Here is a 10,333-nt window from a genome sequence, read left to right as displayed (position 1 = left end):
AGCTGCCATTTGCTTTGTGCGATGGAGACCACACTCTCACCCAGTATGGGTGATGTGAAGGTCTCCCAGGGTTCTTGCTGAGCTGAGCTGAGCTCCAACTGTGACCCACCAGGTGGTAGAGTGGATGGAACAGGAAGCAGGGCTTCCTGGAAGAGGCTGACAGGAAGCAGCTGCCACAGATCCCAGCATTTAGGGATGTTCCTTCAAGATGCATCGTGAAGTCCTGGGGAGACAAGGAATGTGTGGACGTTGAGATAGGGCTAGGGGGCACCAGAAGAGGTCTAGCCTGTACTAAGATCCGAGGGCTGATCCATGCAGCGGTGCTCGAGGCATGATTAGGAGTGCTGAGGTTCTCAGGGTTGGTGATGCCGAGGGTCAGGGAGCGTGGCATACACTTGGTGAGCATAGAGAAGGGAGAGAGGCCGGTGGTTTTGGGGAAATCCATCTGCAGTGTTGGCAGAGCATGAGTACCACAGCCAGATGCACACGTGGGTGTATGATCATCTACACGGCACGCCCAGCACCTCCTGAAACTTCCCTGGCCCAGAACGTGGGTCCCATGTGTGGTTCTAAGCTGCCACGAACCTGCCAGGTGATCCCAGGAGCCTTCTCCTGTCTCTATTCCTGGGCTTCTGGGGCTTCTGCCAAGCTGTATGTCCCTTGAGGGCATCTCTGAAGCCTCGTGCTCTCGGTTTTCCCAGAGACACCTGGATACACTGTGGCTTCTTCTGCTCCACTCGTGACTCTCCATGGGCATCTCACTGCCCCTCTCTGTCCACGCAGGAGCTGTGCATCGAGTGCTTCTGTGACCTGGGCACTGATCTGTAGTGGGTAGCCATTCCAGCTTTGGTCTGGAAGTTCCAACCCCCATTGAGGCTTTGGTAACTGCCATGCCTACAAGGAGGGCCAAGAGAGAGGACCCTGAAGACCCAAGATCGGGATGTGCGCCTTCTCTTGGTTCCCAGACCCTGGATGCTGGAGGTAGACCGAGCAGAGTTCTCTAGAGAACACTGCTGGACTGTGCTACATCTTCCCCAGACCCTGTAGTCTATCCCTTCATTTGTGAGTTACCCCACAAAATAAACCTCCCTTTTAACTACGTGGAGTGGCCTTAATAATTTCACCAATACTGACCGACTGCTGGGGTCTCAAGGTGACCTTTCTGGGACCCTCCAGCACCTGCCTGTTTTCTCTGAAGGCCTTTCTTTGCCGGACTAAGGCCCTCTTCCACCTGGCCCACAAGGCTCTCAGCTCACCACCGAAGACAGTCTGCTTGGGAGATCCACCTGTGGCCATTGCTCTTTTCCCTCACGGTGACAAGATGCCCGGCAGAAACCACATGGTTTGGCTCATGTTTCAGAGGCTTCACTATGTTACCCGTTGGCTGCTTGGGTAGACCATCCCAGCGGCCAGCATGTGTGGTGAGGTCTTCACCTCATGGTGGACAGGAAGCAGAGTAGGGCAGCTACAGGAAGGGGCAAGGCTGGGCGCAGTTCCAGGTCACCCACCAGGGCAGGAGTGAAGTCCCAGCCTCCTGACAGTGTGTTCACACCATGTGCTCACACCACACATTCACACCATGTGTTCACACCACACATTCACACCACGCATTCACACCATGTGTTCACACCAGGCATTCACACCATGAGTCCAGTGGGTCCCTCAGGTAACAGACACACCCAGTGCCCTCACAGCTCTCAGTCTGGTCAGGTGGGATCCCTCTCGCTGGATCTCTGATGCAAAGGTCAGCTTTGTCAGTGAGACACAGTGCAGAGTCACCTGGGAAGGGAGTCTCACCGAGGGGTTGTCTAGATCAGGCTGGCCTGTGGGTGAGCCTGGGGTGACGGTCCCGATCCCATTAACTGACGTGGGAAGGTCCAGCCTCAAAGCGGGCGGCACGACTCTCTGTGTTTGGAGCCTGAATTGAGTGAGAGCGGAGATGGGATGGAACAGTAGTCCGTGCGTTGACCTCTCTCTGCTCGAGACCGTGGGTCACGTGACCCCTTCCTTCCCGCTTCTTCCCCTCGGTGATGGGCTGCAACCGTAGGAGGAACCACCCTTTTCTTGCTCAAGCTGTTTTCTGTCGGGGTATTTTGTCACAGCAAGAGAATGAGAAACTAGGCCAGATGTTTGGGTCCCACGCCCCCTTCCTACTCAGCGCCATCACATGCCCAGGGCTCAACCGGCCACCTTCTCACAGACCTCACCCGTGAGGCTGACTGCTGGCCTATGTTAACCGGGGTGATGGGCTCACAGGACACAGGCAGCACCTTTGTGGGGCTCACAGTCCCGGGTGAGATGCTTTAAACGAGATGTAGATGGGAAAGTGACGTGGGGTAACTGTAATAAAACGCTCCTCACAAGTTATCATAAAGCCATGCTTCACGAAAGCCACTGTTTTCCAAAGCAGAGCATGCTCAGTGTGGAGATGGTGAATGTTTCTGTGGGCCTCTTCACTGAGTGACCTGCTGGGGAGTCTCTGGTCTCCGACCCTGCTCAGTTCCTTCCAGTGTCAAACGCTGGGTACACCTGGCCCAGTGGAGACCACAGTTGTAGAAATGACCAGCATGGGGCTGGAGAGATGGCTCAGAGGTTAAGCACACTGGCTGCTCTTCCAGAGGTCCTGAGTTCAATTCCCAGCAACCACATGGTGGCTCACAACCATCTGTAATGAGATCTGGTGCCCTCTTCTGGCCTGCAGACATACATGCAGGCAGAACACTGCATACCTAATAAATAAATAAATCTTTTTTAAAAAGTGGCCAGCAGATGGCAGCATCACACCAAATCCTCTGCCCCCTTTCCCACTGGGTTTGGACTGGATCCTCTCCCAGTAGCCTTTGGGGCTGCTCTAATGCAGGCAGGTGTGGGCTCCTGGGACGTGAGGGATTTGAGTGGAGTCTGGCATGAGTGAGGGAGCCAGAAGCTAGAGTATGTGCAGCTGAAGACAGAAACAGAAGCAGCTAAAGCCGGCAACAGCCCTCCATGAACCTCAGGTTTTTCCTCTGCAAAATAGGCACAGTGTTTCTAGGTTCTGTGCCGCCAAACTGCTCTTGGCAGGGGTCCTTTTACAGTTATCCTTTAATAACACTGGTTTTCCCCGACCTTTTCCCCGGATGATCAAAGTCTCCCAAGACCCCACCGATGCTGGGGCTGTGCCTGCAGCCAAGACTCTCTCTCCTCATCCCCAGGCCTGGGGCCATCTCCCACTGGGTTGACAAGTGGTCAGTACTCATAGCTAGTGCTTCTTGGATGCCAGGCTCAGGCTGAATGGTTGGGGCTTCCTGATTGAAGAGCACACTGCTGTCAGATTCTCGCTGGCCCTATTGCCTATGATGTGTGTGTGTGAGGGGGCAATACAGCTAATGTTCAGAGAAGACAAGAAACTTACCCAGCGGCACACAGCAGAAGGATTGGAAAGTGCCTTCAAGATGCCTGCCACACACATGGGGTGAATGCACCCCAAATGCAGAGCCTGTGTTCTCATTGAGTTTGAGGCTGCACTGGGGCTGTGCCTCTGTAATAGAGCGCCCCCCCACACGCACGCACGCACACACGCACACACATGCACACACACACACACACACACACACACACCACCCTCCTAGACCAACGGCCATGAAGATGAGCCAGGTGGCCGCTGTGCCGCCCCTATCTCCTCTCTTCCTTCTCTGGGGAAGGTGCTTCGCCCTGGGACCAATCAAAGTCAGTTGCTTGGGTCTTTGATTTCAGCCTCTCACCCTGTGCCAGGGCTCTGTCGTCACAGGCCAGTCCTGCCCTGGTCACCACAGTATAGCAGAAAAGGAGGCTGAGCCCTGCCTGAGATCCCTGGAGACCTGCAGGATGCTTGTCCCGGGTTTCGGTTCTGGGCCACCCTGGACAAGCCACTTCACCTGGCTGAGCCTCTGTGGAAGGACTGTGGCGTCTCCTTCACGGGGTGGTCCTGATGGAATGGAGTGCAGGTGACTGGAGAGTCCTGGACTCAGGGAGTTCTGCACACGGGGGGAGGGGAGACAGGCACAGGGACGTCTCAAGCTGTGGGACTGAGTCATCTATAAAATGGGAACAAAGCATGTCCCTGTCAGAGGACACGAGGGTCACAGGGTGTCTGCGGCTCACAGGCAGGGAATGGCCAGGCCTTACTTTTCTTTTGGCCCTGGGCAGATTTTTTTCTTGGCAACAGAACTGAGCAGGATGGTGGGAGGGCCTGAGGATCAGATGGGTGCCAGGACCACATCACCGAGCAAGCCAGCATGCCATCTTGGGTTGTCCGTCTCTGAGCCTGTCCGGCTGGGATCATCTGTGAAGCTACAGTTATGTGGCCTGTTAGTGGCCCAGGCCCTACTGGTGCCCATCAGCAGGTGAACAGACCCACCTGCCCAGGGCACAATGACGCTGGTGGGTACCAGAGCACAGACCCAGCTTCCTTATCTTCACGTAAGAGTTCTCGTCGTGGGAAATCTTCCTTCTCAGAAATCTTGGAATCTGTGGAATGTACTGGAGGCAGCAGGCCCAGGACATCAGGCCTTGGATGTGCAGGATGGCTGGGGCACTTTCCCAGAAACACAGGCTGCTTGACTCATACCAGACGTCACCTTCTAGCTCAGGGGTCAGGCTTTGAGCGCCTCAAAACTTTCCAGGTTCTCAGTCCCTGGCAGATTCTCACAGGCTAGTCTGATTTCACACTCTCTCTCCTGTGCACCAGCTCCCTGGAGGGGGGGGGCTGGAGCCAGTTCTGTGCTGGGCACCAAGGTGTTGGGAAAACTGCCTGAGACTCCTAGAGGCCAGCAAGATGCAGGGTCCAGCCTGGGCTCAAGTGCTGTGCCACCCCGGACAAGCCACTTCTCTTGGCTGAGACTCCGAGTCTCTGGTGTAAAATGGTGTGTGACAGTGGCATTTCTTCATGGGATGGGTGTGAGGGGAAGGGCGCAGGGGTGAAGTTCCTGGTGTGATGGGCAAGCTATTTCCGTCACTCTGCACATTGTCTTTTCTGAAGAATGCTATGGCGGTTTTCCCCTTCTCACAGGACCTTGATACTCTCTTTGATTTTTAAAATTACATTTATCTGTTTATGTAGGTATGTGTACGTGCGTTCAGGTTGTTAGGTGTCCGTGGTGTCCAGTGGACTCAACCAACAAACCACCTCTCTTGACTGTGTGGCTGTTTTTTGAGGCAGGGTTTCAACTCCAGTGGCTCAGGCTGGCCTAGAACATACAACCTCAGCCTCCTGGGATGACAGGTGTGTGCCATTGCACCTGGCTAGGCATGTGACCAGCAGAGGTGACATTCTGTGGCTTCTAAGTTAAGGTCATAAAACTTACGCATTTGCTCAGAGCACAGCCACCCTGCCGTGGGGAGCCGAAGCCGCTGTGAAGAGGCCACGTGGAGAGGAGACCTCACCCCTAAGCAGAGCTCCCAGCTGGTGGCCAGCCCCAACTCGGCAATCACAGGAACCATTTGTCCTCAGCTCCAGGAAAGCCACCCCAGCCGATGCTGCCGGGGACGGAGTGAACTGTCCCCACTGAGTCCGGCCCAAGCTGCCGGTCCATGAACAAAACAAGTGATGGTTGCTTCCAACTTCTGGGGTCTTACATTCTCAGCTGGTGAAGTGGCCTGTGGGAAGCTCTTTTTACTGCTGGGTTTGGGGCTCGCCCCTCAGCCCGGTGCCACCTCCTCTGTGGTGAGGTTGTCCTTCTCTGTCGCTCCCCAAGTGACCACGACAGGGTTGTGTCATTTCACTCCCTGGTTCTGGTTTTCCTTACCTCCTGTCCAGGGTCCCTGGCTAACTCAGCAACTGCTCTGGGTGGCTGTGTGGCGTCCTCACTGGCTGGAATCCTGGCACATAAAAGATTTGGTTGATAAGAGTACCACGTGTCTTTTCATCTGCCATGAGAAGCTGGAGACCTTTGCTTCTCCTGCACACTACCATCTTTGTCCCCTGAGGAGCCTGAGAGAAGACTGAGGGACCCTGTCCTGTGTCCAGCATCCCATGGACTGACCCATCCGGTCCATTCTCTGCTTTGGCTTCCAGAGATGCAGGTCCCACCCTCACTGTATTCAATAGTGACCCCATGTGGGCGGAGTGCTAACCATGCTGGCCATGTGGAGGCCCCCAGGACACTGTAGTATGAGAAGAGCTGTGTGCCGCATGGTTTTATGTCAACTTGACATGAGCTAAAGTCATCTGAGAGGAGGGAGCCTCAGTTAAGAAAATGCCTCTATAAAATATGTCTGTACACAAGCCTGTAGGGCATTTTCTTCATCAGTGATTGATGGGGGAGGGGCTATCCCATGGTGGGCAGTGCCATCCTTGGGCTGGTGGTCCTGGGTTCTATAAGAAAGCAGACTGAACAGGGAATGATGAGCAAGCTAGTAAGCAGCTCCCCTCCATGGCCTCTGCATCAGCTCCTGTCTCCAGGTCCCTGTCCTGCTTGAGTTCCTGCCCTGACTTCCTTCGGTGATGAACTGTGATGTGGACGTGTGAGCCAAACACACCCTTTCTTCTCGAGTTGCTCCAGTCATGTAACTAAGACACGCCCTCTGTGCTCCGGGGACTCCTGGGCCAGTGGGCAGTCAGGGGTTCTGGGCACAGACCCTCGGGAGCAATCAAACCAAATCAGTGGCTGAGCGCCACGTAGCTCAGGCCAGTGCGACCCATGGATGGAAGGAGGGTCAGTCACGCTGTAAGGACATGGGAGCTGGGGGTGGGCTGGGGCTTCTCAGAGCAGACGGCATGTGACTGTGGAGGGCCATCAGCCACGTGACCTTGGAGCTTGGCTCTGGAGCGAAGTAGAGTTGGGTGGATAGGAAGATAAAGGCTCTTGCTGTCAGGCCCTGAATACCTGGGGTCAGTCCCCAGCAGTAGGAGGGGACCGAGTCCAGCAAGTTGTCCCTAACATGCTCATGTCCTCTGTGGCATACGTGCCTCCTCCCAGAAAACAAATGAATACAATTTAAAAAAGGTTCGAGTGTTGACGGTTCAATCCTTAGCTTGGGGGAAACCATGGGGAGTTGGAGGAACCTTGAAGAGAAGGTCTTCTGAGAAGTTCTTAGGCCTCTGGGGGAGGGGTAGCCTGGGATGATGGGCCCTTGTTCCACCAAGAACCTGTCCTGAGGCATCTCCTCGCCACAGTCCCTAAGGACAGTTGTCTCTTACTGAAGCACCCCCAGTCTGGGAGCCACATAGACCTTCCTCCCCCTTAAACTGGCTAGCTCGAGCATTGTGTTACAGTCACAGAAAGCTGATGAACACAGACTTTAGGGGGTAGAGGACATGGATAGAGGGAACATCCAGGCCAAGTCCCACTGTGGGAATGGATCTGGTGAGACAGAGGGGCCCTCCCTGGTGAGGCCAGAGCATAGAGGCTTTGGATGTGAGGGTTGCAGGGAGGGGTAAGTGAGGCTGGGTCATACAGAGCCTACTCAGGCTTTGTGAGGGTGGTTTTGACCTGAAGTGTGTCTGGAAGGCACAGAGCATTTGCAGACAACACAGCTGATATGTGCATCGTGCATCGGGCCTCTAGCCTTGGGCTGTGCAATGGGAGTACGTCCAGGAGCCTGGAAGAAGCCTGCAGGGGACTCAGTGGGAGACCGTGACAGGTACCACTGGGACAGTCCTTCCTCACAGGTACCACTGCGCTGAGACTCCTCCCGCACAGTGGCCCTGCCGCTCTGAGGCTGGCTGGCTGTCACCTCTGTTTTTCTTTCGGACTTGTCCAGCTTTCGGCCTGCAGGCCACATGCCCTCACGAATCGCTGCTGATGCAGCCAAACACCAACACCAAAACTTAACATTAAATGTGAGATCGTCTTATGTTATTTTGGTAACTCAGTTGTACATTTCTTGAGAGTGAATTTTGTGGACGACAATGTCAATGTCACATAGTCGAAAGGTTGGACCCACCTGCCTCTCTCTCTCTCTCTCTCTCTCTCTCTCTCTCTCTCTCTCTCTCTCTCTCTCTCGTTTTTTTGTAACAGCCCTGGCTTATCCTGGATCTCACTCTGTAGACCAGGCTGGCCTCGAACTCACAGAGATCCACCTGCCTCTGCCTCCCGAGTGCTGGGATTAAAGGTGTGCGCCACCGCTGGCTGGCTCCCCCATCTCTTTTGAGACAGGGTTTTGCAATGATAACCTCCTCTCCTGAGTGTAGGGGTCATGGGCTTGTGCCGCCATGCCCATCAACCTTGTCTCACTTCATACTCCCTGTCCCCGTCCACTTTGAAGGGCTACGTCCTTCCATGAGGTCCCCACGGCCTCGTCGATGGTGAACACTGGATTTGCTTTCTCACTGAGATGCTCTGGCTGTGTGAGCTCGGCAAGTCGCTTCCTCACAGCCTCAGTTTCCCCATGTTCATGGAATCACTGTTAGCTCAAGAAGACGGGGACCAGTGAAGGATGTCTGCCTGTGCTGTGAGGGGCTGTTTGAGTTGAGGAAGGTTCTCCAGACGACTTATGCATCGGTGTTTCCAGAAGGCTTGAAGGGTAGAGACAGACCCTCACTGCCATCCCAGTGGTCCGGAAACGCTATAGGCACATAACCAGCACCCATTGAAGTGGGTATTGTCCAACATCAAGGTCACCTTGTACATGATGACCAGACTTCACCTATCTCTTTTTTTTTTGATGGACCCAGGTCAAGAATATGGGGTTGTCATGTTCTCGAATGTTTTGGCTCCTCCCTCCTAGACAGCACGTGACTTTTCACACGGAGCTGTGGACAAGGATCTACTCACTCCAGACAGGGCATCAATGACAGACCACAGAGACCTCAAGTCCAGCTCAGGGGGCCAGCGAGTTTACTGGGGTCACTTACAGGAGCGGTAACACTGAAAAGCCAGCACAGGTAGAATTTCATGAAAACCGCTTCCTGGGAGTTACAGCAGGTGGTAGCAGAGTCTACTCCTCAGCGCTGTTTCTGCTTCTCTACCTGGTTCAGGGGCTTGGGAACCTGATGGATGTGGCGCTTCCTGGGGCTTGTGGGTTTGTTTACCTCGTGAGGCTCCCTCAGTCAGGGAGCTGCTGTGCAAGCCCGGAGTCCAAAGAAATCCTTTTGCCCCTGAGTCGATCCCTGTGAGGTATTTGGTAACAGCAATAAAAAAGAGCCATAAATATAAGGGCTTGTTAATGCCCCTAACACACACACACACACACACACACACACACACACACACACACACTCACTCACGCACACATGCACACACGCACCCTAGGACTCACACAGCATGGAGAGGAAGCAAGGCTCCACCTCTTTATAGGACATTTGCCAGGAATTCTGAGGCTCAGGTGTTCGGTGCCACTGCATTCTGAGAGAGAGGTGTGTGAGCTGTCCCTGGATGCCCTGCTGGAAGCCCATGCCAGCAGATGTGTGTTGAAGAAATAAACAAGATTTGAGACGGGGATGTGGGGCCTGGGCTTTATCCCTTACCGTTCTCAGTCCTTATGGAGAGTCTCTACACAGACACCAGATCTCACTGTGTTTCTGTGCTCCAGGGGAACGTCTCCACCTCCATGGGGCATTAGCTGCTCATTAATACACAGCGCTGTAAGAGTCATCTGTAATCAGATGCTAACCGAGTTTAGGAGTGGGCGGGCCAGGTCATGGACGAAAGCCGAGCCAGCTGATGGTTATGATCGATCGATAACCTATTTATTTCCCACAGTTTCTATTAACCTCTGCGAGCTGATCGCGGTTTCAATTTGGAAGGCTGGGGCCCGCTTTGCTGACTGGACGAGTCTGATTGAGAGCCGGCCCCTGACGTGACCCCAAGGGCGAAATCCAATTAAAATGATTTTCACTTGTAGATTAATATTTTTAGCATGTTCTACATCCTGGGATTTATCTTCCCCGGCAGTAAGTAATGTCTTGTGACAGGAGCAGGTGGATTGGCGCTGACATCAATAGTAGTAGTGATTTGTTAGCTCGCCAGGACCCGGGACAGCTTTGGGGTGGCAGCCAGAGCAGTTTCTGGAGGTGCTCTCTCCAGCCCACGTCCCTGCCAGCTCTTTTCTGGGAGGCGGTTGGGTTTATCTGTGTCTGAGTAAGCCGTTCTTGGGACCCTGGGCTCCTGGAGGTCCAGTGTGGTGTCACGTGCGTTCTGTAATCTGCTATGGTTTGTTGTGTCTTTGCCTGGAGATGGACCCCGCTGTCCTCATCCACTCGGTGACAGTGGGGGCCGCTGTATTGATGCAGTATGGCTCTGACACGGGAGCCTGTTGATCGGAACAGAGGCCGGGACCATTCCAAGCTGGGCCAATGGAAGTTTTGTGGGTCCACTCGTTGGAGGAAGAAGGCTTTGCTCAAACTGGGCCAATCGGTGTCTTCACGGGGAAGTGG

Source organism: Peromyscus californicus, unplaced genomic scaffold (assembly GCF_007827085.1).
Source record: "Peromyscus californicus insignis strain IS unplaced genomic scaffold, ASM782708v3 Scaffold_2__1_contigs__length_46816999, whole genome shotgun sequence".
Lineage (NCBI taxonomy): Eukaryota > Metazoa > Chordata > Mammalia > Rodentia > Cricetidae > Peromyscus > Peromyscus californicus.
This window is presented reverse-complemented; position numbering follows the sequence as displayed.